The 16223-nt window shown below is 46.6% G+C and overlaps 1 pseudogene; it reads right to left on the reverse strand.

Annotated features, from left to right (window-relative positions):
- Positions 1–833: 833 nt before the first annotated feature.
- On the reverse strand, positions 834–5144 carry LOC123056934 (uncharacterized; annotated as a pseudogene).
- Between the last annotated feature and the right edge of the window lie 11079 nt (positions 5145–16223).

Here is a 16223-nt window from a genome sequence, read left to right on the forward strand (position 1 = left end):
TAGCTTCGGACTGCAAACAGGTCGTCAATCACATTCACCAAGCCGTTGGAGGAAATTATGGTGGCATTATGATAGAGATTTAGAAACTGTTGGAGTATTTATGTCATGTAATTTCTCTTTTGAACCTCGAGTTTCCAATTTTGAAACTCAAAATATAGCTAGATTTGGTGTTTCTCTCCCTCAATGGAGACATCTATGCTTGGGCACACCTCATGATCCAATCGTTACTCCTGTACACATTGTTAAGGTCAATAAAGCCAAGCTATCTTTGCTCAAAAAAAGGGTGAGAACTGAAGATTGAAACCTATTGCCCGAGGATGCGCCCCCTGCAAAGCATGTTGTCAAACACTGCTTCCTTTGAAAACACATTCTTTCTAGCAAAAGACGTTTTCTTTTTTGCGGGCCATCAATTGGCACGTCTGTAAAAAAGGCCTATTGCTCGTTTTTGTTCCAAGCCCGTATAAAGAAGTTTCAAATAAGACAGAATTACGTCTTACCGGGTCACTGCCCTATTGAATGTTTTCCATTGGGGATAACCAGTCTTGCATTATACCCCTTCATTCGGAGTAATACGCAAGTCTTTTGTGTGTTCTCAAAAGAACATACAAAACAAATTATTATTCATTTACCTTCGTACTCTAGCTGAGGAAACGACGAAACACAGGCAATACCTGGTTTCCCTACATGATTAAAGCCATAGCACTAGTCTCTGAACATAATGCCGGGGTACTCCCCTTTTCAAAAAGAAACAAAAAAGTTTCTGAACATAGTCCAGCGCAAGTCTCTGAACACTAAATCTACTGCACGCAGGCACTCATTTCCTAAGCAGCAGGTCAATGGAATGGAACTGATTTTATTTTGAAACTTCAATGGAACTGATTTTGTCAAATGTTGCCTTGCCATAACAACCACATTTCACGGTGATACGAACCAGAACTGTTAATTTTTCCCGGAAATATATACAGGGAGGGGATTGCTGAAGGGAGAAATCTAGAGACCTCGAAGGCACAAATTATGTACAATTCATAAGTACAAATCGAGCTCCCCAAACCCATGGACACAGAAGAAATCAAGAATGAACATTCGACAAGGTAGGAGCCGAAGGCCTGTCCCGGCTCACCATTGTGCATTGAGGTGTTCTACTCGGGGGCGCATGACCATGAGGCTCCCAAGCAGTCGACCAGGACACCATGCTGCCGCTTCTCCTCATCATCCCCAACCAATTTGCGTTGGATCATCTGCTGGAAATCAACGCGCCATGGAAGTATCTCTCGGTGCTCTGCTCCCCCGTGGCTTTTGGCCAGAGAAATGCGAATGCCGGCCGGCCAGCACGACGGAATTCTGACTTGTCGCCGGCGCGCCGTCCGTGCCTCAGCGACAGGGACAGACCGTACGGAAAAGCGGCGAAGCATCGGCGGGCGGGCGGACGGTTTGGCCATCTCACACGTCGCTTTCGCAGCCGTCGCCGTCGGCGCTGCGGCCGGCCCTCGGAGGCGGGTTCACGGAGAAGGACAAGCGGCCGAACCCCCACTGCCCCACCTGGTACATCTCCAGCCACACCCTTTCCTCCTCGCTCGCAGCCGCGCCCTGATACGCCGCCGTCGCCACGTCGTCCTCGCCTTTTGACGCGGCCTCGCCGGGACCAGGCTCCCGGTGGCCGCCCCCGCCCGCACACTTGGCGCCAGCGGCGCTAGGGCCAGGGCGGCCGCCCGCGAGGTCCATGTCGCGCACGCGCTTCTTGTGCTGCAGCTTCCCATGCCGCCGGCGCAGCCGCTGCACGCAGCGGCGGCCTACGGCGAGCGGGGCCTTGACGAGCGCCAGCCCCAGCAGGCTCACCACCGCGCACGGGCAGCAGCCCAGCGCGATGCAGTCCGCCAGCGACACCGCCACGCACGACCGGCACGACTGCGCCGTGCAGTCCGCGTGGTCGACCACCGCCGGCGCCGCGGCCGGCCGAGCGCCTTGGTCGCCGTCGTGGTTGAACCGTCCGTGGCGCCGCGACATCGAGCCAGCACAGCGCCCCCGGCCGCTCCGACCGGTCAACGCCTCATGCCGCCTGTCCATTGTGAGAGGTGAGCAAGGCGACGGGAGCCGAGGAAAGAAATGGCCGACATGGTCATGGCATCACGACGAAAAAGTAATACTTGTGGCAATTGAAACGGGGCGTTTTTGCGCGAGAGCGGTGTTTGGGACGAAATAAAAAGGCGATTGAGCTGCACAGTGGCGAGCAAACTGGCAATGTAGACAGGCACATGCTGTAAATTAAGCCTCTGGACAAGGACACATGCCAGTAAATGCGTCCGCCCGAAATAGAAAGCGGAAGTTTGGCATACCCGTTAATATTCAACCTGATACGCCGGCTCAGTCTCGCGGACATGTTCACAGGGGGTAAGACGTGTGTGCGTGTACTATGTTAAAAAACAAATGGCGTTAATAAATCCCCTAAACCCCATGATCAAGCCAAGCAGCAACAGAAAACTGCCTGGCGAGTTTCAAAAATGAAGAGAATCCCCACGCTCCCTGTGGTGGCGTGACGTGGCTTTCGCTTTTGCGCGGGGTGAGCTGCGTTGGGTGCGTGGAGTGGGGCTTTGCAATCCGGTCTGGCTACTGTGCAGACACGTCGGACGGGTACAGCCGGAAACTGTAGCAGGCATCAGCGGCGTACGCGCCATGGATCTCTTTCCCGATTCCTGCCCGCCCGCCTGCAGCTTCGCGTGTGGGGGGCCCGGCCCGCAGTAACTGCCGGCCTTTGGCTACGTTCGTTCACTTGCTTGGCGCCGATACGAGTACGAGCCATTCAAAGGCACGGGGTCCGGATAGGTTGCCTTGTTTGTGACAAGTACACCAGATGATGATAAAGACGGGTCCAACTCCAAATAATGCCCTAGCCTTCTTTCACGCTTTGTTTCCTCGCCTCTAGACCATCCCTCTGTTACATTATTGGACGACGAGGCTGAGCTGGAGGTGGTACACCGTACTACGTGCCTGAGTGGCTTGGATGGAACATGTCGGACCAGGAGGAATCTGAATATCAATATCTGATACTATGTTGTGATTTGTCTCTACATGCATGATTGATTGAGCACCTAAAACATCATTAACCAAGCAGCAGTAACAGCAACCTCTAAGTACACCTAAAGCATTACTACAAGACGATATTGTGATAAGTACGTGTTACAGTAGTACTGTGTAGCCAAACTGATGAGGGTCGCCATCAATCCCACTGTGGTGCGCATCAGGCGACAATTAAATACGGTGCAGTGCAAAACCCTGCTGTGTCCTTGTCCCCGAATTATTGCATTCAGGTAGTAGATGATTATTGGCACGACCAAGTTTGCACGCTTCATCCATGTTTAATGTACATTCCATCGGTGGTTAAGCAAAGCAACCTGAATTGTTTTAATACCAATGATTTAGTTTTAGTATATACTACTAGTAGCACAAACTGGCATAGCTTTGGTCCACGGGCCCCTATCTGAAATTTTAATTTCCAAACTAGTTTGAAGCCGTCAGTAGCTTTCTGTGTTGAAAGAAAGAAACCATCTCCATCGTCAAACCCTCCAATCCTGTGTATAGTACTCCCTTCGTTTTAAATTACTCGTCGCAGAAATGGATGTATCTAGAACTAAAATACATCTAGATATATCCATACCCGCGACAAGTACTTCGGAACGAAGGGAGTAGGACATACATGAACGGGGACACGTCTCCTATTTTATTACTCCGCCATTTAGCGTTTATTAGGGCATAATCTGCCAAAAAGGCGGCATGATTAGGAAGGAAGCGGCAAAAGCTACGCCGTCCGAAAATTTCATAGCTTTGTTGCCATCCGAAAGTCGTGTGATCTCAGCAATGGACTGGATATTTGGCACCTGCTCCTGGCAAGCTCCTTCAGTTCAGGGTATCCTATTTTTATGGGTGTGGTTTGTCTGAAAGCAATGCGCACACACATCTATACTACTACTGTTTGTATATATTTCCTTTGAGAAAAGGCATAGTTATAAAAGTATCATCTCAAGAATTCTCAATGGTCCGGTGGTAGAGTATATCCGTGTATATACGCGCTGGCCTATTGCCATCATGAAAGAGACGGAAAGATTCTGCTAGGCGTTGGCGGCATAGGAAATAGGCGAGTCTACGCAAGCATGCATGAGCACTCCAAGACAAACACCCAGGAACTCAACCATTCCCTAATCCCTAGACATGAACTCGACCATTCCCTAGAGATGAAGATCGAAAGAGGACGACGAGAAAAGAAGAGTTTTAACGCTCAGACCGTCGGTCGATCACCGCATAGCTCCTGTCAGCGCTACCGAGCCGAGGTTTCCCGACTCCTCTCCTCTGCGTGCATGGGTGTGTGCAGCAGCCCTGCCATCGTTTCAGAGCAGTGGCTAGATCTCCTAGGACATCACACTTGCCGAGGCACATCGCCCATATGTTTTTCTTTTTGGGTTTTCTTTTCCCTGCGCGGCTGCATGAAATAATAATACTAGTAATGTGCTTGGCCTAGCTACTCATACTACTTCAGTTTGTACTGCTGTACTCCTACTGGGCATTTAAGAGCTGCATGTGCAGGTGCGTCTCTCGCTTTGTTGCATGTGAAAATAGCGGCAAGTTACATTGCCCTTTGGAGTTTTTGGCAGCCATGGTGCTGGGAATCTTAGTCAAATATGTCATGTCTCATGCTAGTATCTGGCTGGTGTTTTCACGGCTGTGAATTTACCACCATGCGATTGCCAAGTGATTGATATTTGAGCTACACGTACTATCCTACACGGCTGTGAATTTACTCCTATGTAGTATTAACAAGGAAATGGAGTATCAGCAAGAACTAGCAAGCAAGCGCATCTGGTGTTCTGGCGACGGCGATCGGCGGCGACTAGAAGCACCAAGTTCACGGCTAATAAGAACAGAACATTTTGAGCTTCACCAGATCAGGTAGGAGCAGCAGTCTTACTTGCGGTGAAGGGGAGGCGCGCCGTCGATCGTATGTGCCGGCGTCGCTCGGATCAAAGACCGCACGCCGAGGCCCTGGATGGGTCGACGACCACGGGAGACATGACGATGGATCGATCGGAGCGACGGTGGGCGAGGAGGAGCTTCTCCGACGGGCTCGAGCTCGAGTCTGAGGCAGCGTGGGTGATTTGAGCCGAGGTAGGGAAGGGAAACGGGAGTTAGGAGAGCTCCCTTGCCCCGTGAATCTGTTTCTCGGGGCTTTATATACAGCCAACTGTACTAGGGAGGCTACCTACTGCTGCCAAAGGTGCTGCGTCGGAAACGTTTGGGAAGAAATGCTGAATCGTTTTCGAAATAAGAACAAAAGGACAAATGCTGAATCGATGCAGTAGCTACAAGTGTTCTCTTTATCGAAAAAAAGCTACAAGTGTTCTGCATGGATGCACAGGACACCCCCGTGCAAAGGTGGATTATTATCTCAGTCTGGGCTTAACTGAAAAAATCGGTGCCAGATTTTGTTAAGTTTTGCCGATGCCAATTCACCAACTACTCGTGGCCACTGGCCAGGCACTGGGCTGACAGAATCTGTGGTGCTGGAGGGTGCCAGTGATAGTACGTGGTAGTACTAATTCATTACTACCGAAGTGAGGACACGGAGAATCTTGTTTGACCTCTCCTCGGGACGGACAGGGGCTTGGCTTCTTACCGGGAGCTCCTCTTTCTTCACCTTATTTTTACGCAGAATGAGCCACGTATCACGCGCGCTGTATCGTGTACGACAAACGAGTCAATGTACTAACGGCAGCCGGAGGAACTTCCAAACTTGGCAGTTCCTTACGTTTTGCATGGTCAAATGGTCTTACTCCGATCTGGCATCATAGGATTCAATGGTTTTGTTTTGGGACGTGTGCAACCGAGCGGCCGGTTGAAAAAGAAACCCTTGTCCCCATGAAACAGAAAAGGAAGTGGCTCATCAAAACAGACCGATCGAGCCCCACGTAGCCAGTTGTCCCCAGCTCGCACCCACGCCCCCGCTCGCCCCCACGCCTCAGCCCCTCCCACGCTGCCTTTTTCTTCTTCTTCACGCCAGAAGCAGATCCAAAAGAAATCGCCCCCAACCCTTCTTCCTCCTCCTACACAGCCGCCATGGGAGCCCCAAAGTAGAAGGAGCCGCTTTAAGATCTAAAGGGCAGGGTGGTCAGAGTCATACCAGGCAGTAAGATCAAGCAGGTAAGCCCCCTCTGCACCTCTTCACTTCCCCCTTTCTTCTACTGCATAGGCATATGTAAACCCCCTTCTCCATGGATCCATGGAGAATCTGCTTCAAAAAAGAGGTGAATCTGGCACATCACACCAGCCTACTTGATGTTACTGCTGGATGTGTTAAACATGCCAAAAACTACTTGATGCATGCCAGACAAGTTTCTACCACCTGGATGTGTTAAACACGCCAACTAAAAACAAGTTCTCTGGCCAATTAAAACATGATTAAAGCCAACTCAACAAAGCATTGTAGCCAAAAACTAAACATGCATTCTACCAACTTGTAGTATATTGTTTGCAAAATGAACAAAAAATTGACTGCCCAATAGATATGTGCAACGAAAAATTCATAAATGTGCAACTGAACATGCATCCCAGCCAACTGAACCTATATTCTGGCAACTCGGCATGCATGCTAGCCAAAACTAAAACATGCATTGTACCCCACGTGTTATCTGGCCAACTAAAAAACATGTATCCTGGCCAACTAAACATGTATCCTGGCCAAGTAAACATGTATATTTCGCAATACATGTTTGTGAGTGAACACTTTGGGAAAACTGTAGTATATGTGCAAATAAAAAACATGTTTTCTGGCCAACTAAACATGCATGTTGGCAAAAAACTGAGAAAATGTATCCTCGGCAACTGAGACATCTATTCTAGCCAACTGAATGCATTAACTGTCCAACTGAACATGCATGTTGGCCAAAAACTGAAATAAATGCAACCTGGCCAGCTGAGACATCTATTCTAGCCAACTAAAAACATTGAATGTCCAACTGGATATGTATGCTGGCCAAGTGCAAAGATGCATCCTGGCAATTGAGACGTCTATTCTAGCGAAAACCAGAAATCTGTAGTGCAACAGGAAAAGCACAAGAACTTTTGTCCATGGCTAATGAAGCCACAAACCATATTAACATATTCACACATATAATCTTGTCCCACGCATATATTCTGGTCCCACACCTATTGCAAACCATATTAATATATTCAAATATACCAGAACTAGAAAACATATAACTATAATCTGTCTTCCAATTCTTCTTTCTTCTTTCACCTGGATTTTCCTTCTCAAATGTAGCATCCAATTATGTGCAGAAAAATCTGAAAAGAGTTCCTTGCGAAACGGAAACCTACAGATCATTACAACAAAACAAAAAAGGGGGAAAGTCAGAAAAACTCTGTAGGAAAAAGAAGTCATGCTTTTGCCAGTTATTTACTGCAAACTGTGTAACTAACATAACAAATCTGTGCAAAAAAAAAATCATAACTGTTATAATAAAAGATTATGCTACGGTCATGTTGTTTTTGGAACTAAGATTATCACAAAATGGTGTGCAACTGCCTATTTACTAAGTTTTTAGGTTGTTTGAAACACTCTTTTTCTGTGGTTACCAACTGATGACATCAATTTCTTCTTTTTATATATGTGCAGGGAGTGTGTGGCAGCATCCAAGAACAAGGAAAAAATGCTTGATCTCAATGAGTTGCCTCCAGATCTCAATGAGCTTCCTCGTGATATGGATCAGCAGCAACCCAGCATACAACAAGGAAATTGGACAGAAAATGGTCGATCTGTTTACTACACGCAGGCAAGTCGTGATGGTAACCCTACGGGCCATGACAATGTGGCAGGCCAGTCATCAGCCCGTGGTGCCCCTGTAGTGGTGTCTTTACAGTCACAGAGCCATACTCTTGATGACACAGGAACCGAGGCAAATGTTCCTGGTCCAACCAGGACTGAGCTAGAAGCTGGGGCTGTTGACAGAGCTGTGCAAGTAGAAGAAGGAGAGGATGAGGCTGGTTCTCAACCTATGGAACCCTATGTTGGCATGAGGTTTGGCAGCCTTCAAATTGATAAGGATCACTACAACAGCTACGCACTACGGATGGGTTTCTCTATCAAGATGAACACCTCTAGACGGACAGCCCGCACCAATGAATTGATAAAATAACAGTTTTGCTACAACAAGTTCAAGAAGCCCAAAGCTGATGATGGAGGAGTTGAGGCTCCTCCTGTCCTGGACCCTATTCCAGATCCAAAATCTGTTAACAGTGATGAGGAGATGGAAGAAGAACCTCCAATATTTGCTGAAGAGGAGGTTGGTACTAGTAAGAAGAAGAAGAAGCGCAAACGCGAGACAATAAAGCAAACTGAATGCAAGGCGAAAATGTTGGTGAAGCTGATAGATGGGCGATGGGAGGTGACGCACTTTGTTCGTGACCACAATCATCCGCTTGTGAACAAACCGTCATTGTCCAAATACTTGAGATCCCACCAAGGCATCTCACCTGATGAAAAGGAGTTTCTGCGCATCTTGTATAACTGCAACTTGACTACAGGTGTGGTGTTTTTCTATATCCCTTGAAGAATTAAGTTTCCCTCTAGGCAGTCCAGTGTGCAACTGTTATGGTACTACTCTGCAACTGAAATGGCTTAACTGTGCAACTGGTGTCCAACTTCCCATGCTTTTTGTATATCACTTTTGGTGCTTCTTGTGCACCTAGATTGTCTTTACTGTGCAACTACATAATGTCCTGTATGCAAAAACTGCAAAGTGTTTTTAAAAAGGTGCAGCTAGGAGTCCATTTCCTATGATTATGTTCTGTGCCAACATGTGTCCTATTACTGTGCAGCTGGATGTGCCATTTGTGCAACTAAAAAAAGGATATACTGTTTGTTTTTGTATTATGCAGGACGAATGATGCATGTAATGGCAGAGTTCTATGGATCTGAGATGATGGTGCCGTTCGGACCAAAGGCAATACCAAATCTTTGTACAAGTTTCCATAGAGATGACACAAAGGAGGGTGATCTGATTGAGACAATTGCGCACTTCAAGGATATACAAAAAATCGATCCAAACTTCTTCTATAAGGTGAAATATGATGAAGAGGACAGAGTTGTCAACATATTTTGGGTGGACGGCTTAACTCGAAAAGCTTATGCGGAGGCGTACCACGATTGCATATCGTTTGACACCACCTACATGACCAACTTGTACAATATGCCGTTCGCGCCCTTCATAGGAATAAACCGACATGGCCAATCTTTCATGCTGGGTTGCGCGTTTGTGAGGCGGGAGTTGGCATCGAGCTTTGATTGGGTCTTTGGAGCATTCCTAGAGGCTATGGATGGCAAACCTCTTGACAACTTCATCACCGATCAGGATGGTGCGATGAGGCAGTCAATACAGAGCATCTTTCCAACCACCGTGTACCGCTGTTGTCGATGGCACATCATGAAAAAGGCTCAGGAAAAGGTTGGTTGGTTGCTGTGCCGGAATCCAGGACTCTCTGATGATTTCAACAAGTGTGTTGACTTCAGCTTCACTATAGACGAGTTTGAGCAGAATTGGGCTGGGTTAATGATGAAGTATGAGGCTATGACACACACGCACTTTGAGAAGTTGTACGAATACATGTCAACTTGGGTGCCATGCTACTTCAAACACAGGTTCTTCCCCTTCCTCCAGTCTACACAGCGTAGTGAGGGGTTCAACGCCTTTCTCAAAAGATATGTGAACCCACACAACTCAATGCTGAACTTCGTCAAGAAATATGAAAAAATCCAGAACCACATCCTTGCCAAGGAAGGCTGCAATGATTACAGGACAGAACACCTTGAGATTGAGTTGTGGTCCAACTTCCCAATAGAGAAGCAAGCTTACAAAACCTATACTAGAGACCTTTACCACAAGTTCAGAGAAGAGTTTGAGCTGATTGGACGTTATAATGCATTCCAAGTTGGTGCTGATGTGTTTGAGCTCAGACCGAACCAGGAATTTGTTGCAAAATATGGTTCTCGAAACTACTTGGTGCAGGCAAGGGTGGAGGAGGGTTCCTATTTGTGTGAGTGTTGTAAAATGGACAAGGACGGCATCCTCTGTTGCCACATCCTCAAGGTGTTCACCCATGTTGGTGTTGATGTCATACCGGAAAGGTACCTGCTAAGACGGTGGACACCTACTGCTGTACCTAGTGCGCCAGGGACTGGTTATGAGCAACCGGATGAAATGCCTCCTCAATCAAAGAAGCAGATAAGGGAGAGGAACATGATATACGATTTTCGGAAACTAGCAAAGTTTGCGAGTGGTTCTGATCCAGCACAAGCTATTGTATACAAGCATATGCGTGCAGCACGTACCGAGATCGGCCACCTGAACAAGTCCAAGAAAAAGAAAAAACCGACTGCTGCAACGGGGCCATCAGATGATGGCAACCCTCGAGGACCTCCTCCACCTCCAGGCAGCAATCAGGGGGCTCATCATCCAGGCAATTACCTGCCCCAACTCCTGATTTAACTAGGTGTGTAACTTCAGTTGCACACATCATCGTGCCCAGTTGCACACACCATGGTAGCCACTTGGACAGAACATACTGCCTAGTTGCGCACGCTGTGTTAGTTCAAGCATCAAGATAACACAGCTAACTTATTTTTCCAGTTCTGGATATAGGTGATGTCAACCCTCAAGGACCTCCTCCCCCTCCTGGCTGTACACGGCATCCTCCGCCACCTCCTCCCCCGCGTGCTCCTCCCAATGGCCCTACAGGCAGCACTCAGGGGGCTCGTCGTCCAGGTAATTACCTGCCCCCAACTCCCCATCAAACTAGGTCTGTAACTCCAGTTGCACACATCATGGTGCTCAGTTGCACCGAACAAGCTATCTAGTTGTGCACGCTGTGTTAGTTCAAGCATCAAAAAGATAAACACAACTGACTTGGTTGTCCTGTTCTGCCTATAGGTGATGCCAACCCTCAAAGACCTCCTCCCCCGCCAGGCCCAACTAGCAGTGCCCTTTGTGCTACTCCCAATGGACCTATAGGCAGCACTCAGGGGGCTCATCACCCAGGTTAGTACCTTCACCGACTCCAAAACAAAAACCAGGGTGAGTGACTTTAGTTGCACATATCATAGTGCCTAGTTGAACAGAACATGCTGCCTAGTTGCGTGCGCTGTGTTAGTTTGAGGATCAAGCTAAAAATCTAACTTGTTTTTCATGTTCTGCCCATAGGCGACTACAATCCAAGTACCATGACAGGCCGTGCTACTGCAGGTGTTTTTTTCAACTTAACTTGCACACAACAACCAGTTAGTTGCACAAAATGTACTGTGTGGTTGCACAGAACATCAGTGTTGGTTGCACAATAACAAAAATACTAAACTTTTTATATGATTATTACACAGGTGATCGTGACGGTCCTACTGCCCCGTTGGAGGCTGCATCCCTTGCACAAGCTTCTGATGATTTTGTGCCCAGGGATCCTCCAAGGTCTACTACAAAGGGTAGGGCAAAGAGTCGACGATACAAATCGGCGCTGGAGCTACACCCAAAGAAGAAAAACAAATGCAGTCGGTGCCAATCTACAGAGCACACTGCTGGTGTGTGTCCACGGAGGCTCCTGTGATTCTGTTTCCTCATTTGTAACTTTGGAACAAAAAAGGAAAATAATGATGTCTTTTTTAGCAATGTTTGGACCAAGTGGACACATTCAACATCTATGATTCCTTTTTATCTAATTTATGCTGCTTGAATTAGTTCATACACTGTGTAAAAAAGTTGCTATTTGTGCCTTTGTTGGCAACTGGTTAAATATTTAGTTGTTGAACAATTGTATATCCAGTGCTCCTAATGTATCAACAAAAGTGATGATATTGAGTTGCAAACGCAATTACTAGTAGTGTGGAACTACAAAATCTACTTAATAAAATTGTACAAACCAGCAACTTCCTCCATGAAGCAGAAAAAAAGAAAAAATAGTACTGACCTACTCCTTGTCGTATCTCAGCAACTTCCTCCATGGGGCGGTGTTGTGCACGCTGGTGACCCAATCATATGCCAGCTTCTTCCTAATGTTGAGTACTTCCTTGGGGTCGTAGTTGGGCAGTTGGCTACCATTCCACTCGGTGGTGTTAAGCAGTGCGAACAACCCACACTCATTACTGCAAAAATGGCCAAAAAAAATTGTCACATAAAATTAAACCAAATAAAGGTAATGCACTCTGTGCAACTGCTTATGTCCTACTATGCAACTACTTGTGTTCTACTGCAACTCATTATGTGCCACTGTGCAACTGCTTACGTGCCACTATGCAACTACTTATGCGCCACTCTGCAACTAGCTAGATAATCCATTAGAAACTCATAAAAATGATAAAATAGATTGAAGACTAGTACTGTGTCTTAAAATACTAAAGATTGCACATGTAGAAAAATTTAAAAACTACAAAATGATGGTATGTGATTGAGAAGGAATGAAATGCTTATTGTCTTACTTGCCGATCTGCTTCAGTACGTCAATGCCAATAATCTGGAAGTGCTCGATGCTGAACTCTGGGTAATGCTTCCTCCATAGCTGGCGTACTGCCCCTGCAATGGTAGAGGCGGTGTTCATCAGCTCAATATTGTCCAGCGTCCTGCTTGAATCAAGAACTTCGAAGCGTCCGTCCCTCAAGTTGACACTGAAGACCCAATAATGCCTCCCTCCTTCCTTATCGGTTACATCTGCGCACTCGAGCACTGGCAGCATGACCTGCAAGCGTGAACGATTTCAGACACAAATACAAGCTGTAGCTAAGAAAAACAGTAAAAGACTTGGTCAAGTTAAAAACAGGTTGCAATAAGTATCTGCCAACTAACAGATGTGTCATGTGCAACTGGACATGTTGTGGGTGCCAACTAAAAAAAGATTGATCATGTGGGCACAACACTCACCAAGTCTTTCTTGTCGAGACGGTTCTTGTAATCAAACTTCTTGTTTATCTCATTCACATTGTGGATCCCTTGCTGTAATTTTATCTGCAGAGATTATAAAACATGGCTCAAAACTCCTTAGTAGGTGAAAGGCCTCCCTCAAATGGTCAACGAAAAATTGCTACAGAACAAAGATGAGGGTAAAAAGAAGGTTTTGGAAAAACTTATAGAAAACCTCAGTGGCATAACAACCTTCTTTGACCCTTCTGGTGAGTTATCCATGATGTGTAAGATTCCAGTCTCAATAACAATTTTTGACAACCATTGAACCGGCTTCATCGAATCAACTAACTCCTTTAAAGAAATGTAGAAAGCACCATACCTGATTATCTCAGGGCTGATTTTTTTTGAAAGCAATAAAAAGACAAGTTAGCTCGAAGGGTCACAGCTACAAAAAAAATGTGCATGAAAATGAAAACAGAACAGTGTGCAACTAAAAGCCCTATTCTATGCAACATGCTATGCTTTCTGTGCAACTATGTGGCTGGTCCTATGCAACTGAAAAAGATATGTATGTAGGCTGTGGGGAGTTAGTTTACCTGGTAGCTCCGTCATCTGCTCCTTTGTGATGCCTGACCCAATACAAGAGGGCAGCGTAAAGCTTGTTCACTACCTCATTGGTGCTGAAAGTCTTCTTCTTGTTGTAGTCGATGAATAGAGACCTTTGAGATGATGCGGGCCTTCTTACCCTCCTCTGTCTTCGTGCAAGAGGTGGTCCCGAAGAACTGCTCGTGCCAAGTTCTGGTTCTGCGCATATCGGGGTGTGGCAATTCTCTGGTGAACCAACATCTAGTTCTTGAGCTATTGCCTTGCCAGCATCAGCAGCATCACATCCTTCATTCACAGCTGCTGGGTCCAACTCACACTCACCGATGCAGATCACACCGGCTTCCGCTGTTTCTGCTGCTGGAGCAGGTGCTGGAGCATCACCATCTATGCCGAGGTCAAAAGATGGTGCATCGCAGAACCCGTCACCATGATAAGAGTTTGATCTTCGTAAGGGTTCAAGGACCAGGGCATCCCCTTGCGCCACAAACACGGGTGCATCATTCACTGACTTGGTTCGCAATAGTGTTGTAGTTGGCGGCCTTGGAGTCTTGCACCTACTTATAATGTCGAACACCTCCTCTTGTGTTAATGGTTGCTGAAAGTCAGCTCTTGGGGACGACACTTTGATAGTTGGATCACCTCCTTTTGTGTTTGGCAATGAAGCATCTCTATGAGTAGGCACCTTGGGACTTGCAGTTGCAGTGGTGCCTTCCTGACCAACTGTGGTGGTTTTGACTATGACCATGCTGCTAACTGACACATCAGTTGGCACACTGGTATCTGTAGTTGGCATCTTTCCAGTCTGAGTTGGCAGCAACCTAGCAGAACTTGGCACCCCTGCATCAATGGCTGCGGCTCGCAGCTCTCTCTCGTCTCTGAACCCCAAATCTTTTGTGGCCTGTTCCCCCTTTGCGCCCCTGGCAAACTTGACAATCTTCTGCTTAGGTGGTTTTGGTGGGACTGTTGAAAGGGGAGTCTTCCCCTTGATCTATTGAACTTCTCTGACATTGGTTGGCTCTCTGCTCACTACAGTTGGCATATCAGTTTGAAGCACAGCTTCCTTGACCATATTTACTTCAGCATCTGCACTCACCATCTTCTCCTTGGTTTGAGGCAACTGCAGATTCTTCTTCATTGAAATTGCTTTACGCTTCTGGACCACGTGAGGGTTTGCCGTGGATGCTGCCTTGCTCTTGCTAGAGCTTAGGTCTGGGAGATGCTTTAAATATTCCTTGTATTTTTCCTTTGAATGAACCCAGTCAAGACCCTTTCCTGCTTCCTCCATATCAATTTGATTCTTTTCAGCATCACTTGATAAGAACAGGCTCTTGTCAATGGCAAAGTTGATCTTCTCACACATATCTTTGTCGCTGAAATCTGGCACGGGAAAGGTGGTTGGCAAAGCTGGCTTCAAGTTGCAGAGCTTGAACATATCAATGCTGTCCTGAGACTCTGCTTCGTCATTTTTATTTGACTTCGGCAAATCCTTGTCTTTCCAGCAAGTTTTGTCAATCAACATCTGTAGTGTGCTCCTGCTACTCAATGAATTGCTGCTGCTCGCAGGGGTGGCATAAGTGCTAGTCCTCCTAGATGTCTTGCCACCTGTACCACCAGAACTAGGGGCGTTGTCATCATCATCGTCATCGCTGTTGTCGCTGCCTCCATTGGACCCCCCTTTATCATCACCATAACCATCCTCGTCTTCTTCATCATCGTCTTCTTCCCTCTCACTGCCATCAGCTGCTGCGCCTTTGTCTTCTCCCCTCTCACTGCCATCAACTGCTGCCCCTTTGTCCCCATCCCCCTCTTTGGCCTCACCTTCTTCTTCCTCCTCCTCTGTATCACTATCTTCTTCCTTGTCCTCCTCCTCTCCTTTGTCCTCTTCTTGTTTGTCCTCCCCCTCCTCCCCCTCCTCCTCCTCCTCTTCTTTCTCCTCATCCTCCTCATCCTCCTCCTCCTCCTCTGCATCTTCTTCATTGTCATCCTCATCCTTGTCCTCCTCCTCTGATTCATCCGCATCTGTCCTCATCGTCGTCAGCATCTATCGCTACTTCCATTTCCTCATCTTCTTCTGACTCATCCTCAACAAACTCTTCTTCTTGTTGTATAGTTGACCGCCATCTCTTTCTTTTTGGAGCACGGCGTGATGCCCCAGTTTGCATTGATGGCTGCTGTACGTAAGGATCAATATCTGGTTCCTCGTCATTGATCTTGGCAACTGCTTCAATGAAGGTGCCAACCTGTTCAGTTACAGCCTTGCACAGCTCATTGACCACTTTCGCAATCTTTGCCTTTTTTGCATCAACACAAAAAAGATTCAATACTGATTCAGTTAGAAAAAATAATAAAAAGTAAAAATGTCTGTAACTGATCATGATGTGATAAGCAAAAACGACTAATACACACTTTCTGGCCAACTAAAAACATGATTCTAGCCAACTACACATGCACTGTGGCACAAACTAAAAAACATGCATTCTGCCAAAAGTTGATGACAATGGTTGTAAATGAACACTTTGACTATCCAAAAGAACATGTGCAACTACAAAAGCTTATATGTGCAACTAAACATACATCACAGCCAACTAAATTCTGTATTCTTGCAACTACAAAAGTTATACATGTCCATCTGAACATACATCCCAGCCAATAGAAAAATATTGGTAAGTGATACAAGTTTCTGTATGCAAAACA

This window comes from Triticum aestivum, chromosome 3A (genome assembly GCF_018294505.1).
Source record: "Triticum aestivum cultivar Chinese Spring chromosome 3A, IWGSC CS RefSeq v2.1, whole genome shotgun sequence".
Classification (NCBI taxonomy): Eukaryota; Viridiplantae; Streptophyta; class Magnoliopsida; order Poales; family Poaceae; genus Triticum; species Triticum aestivum.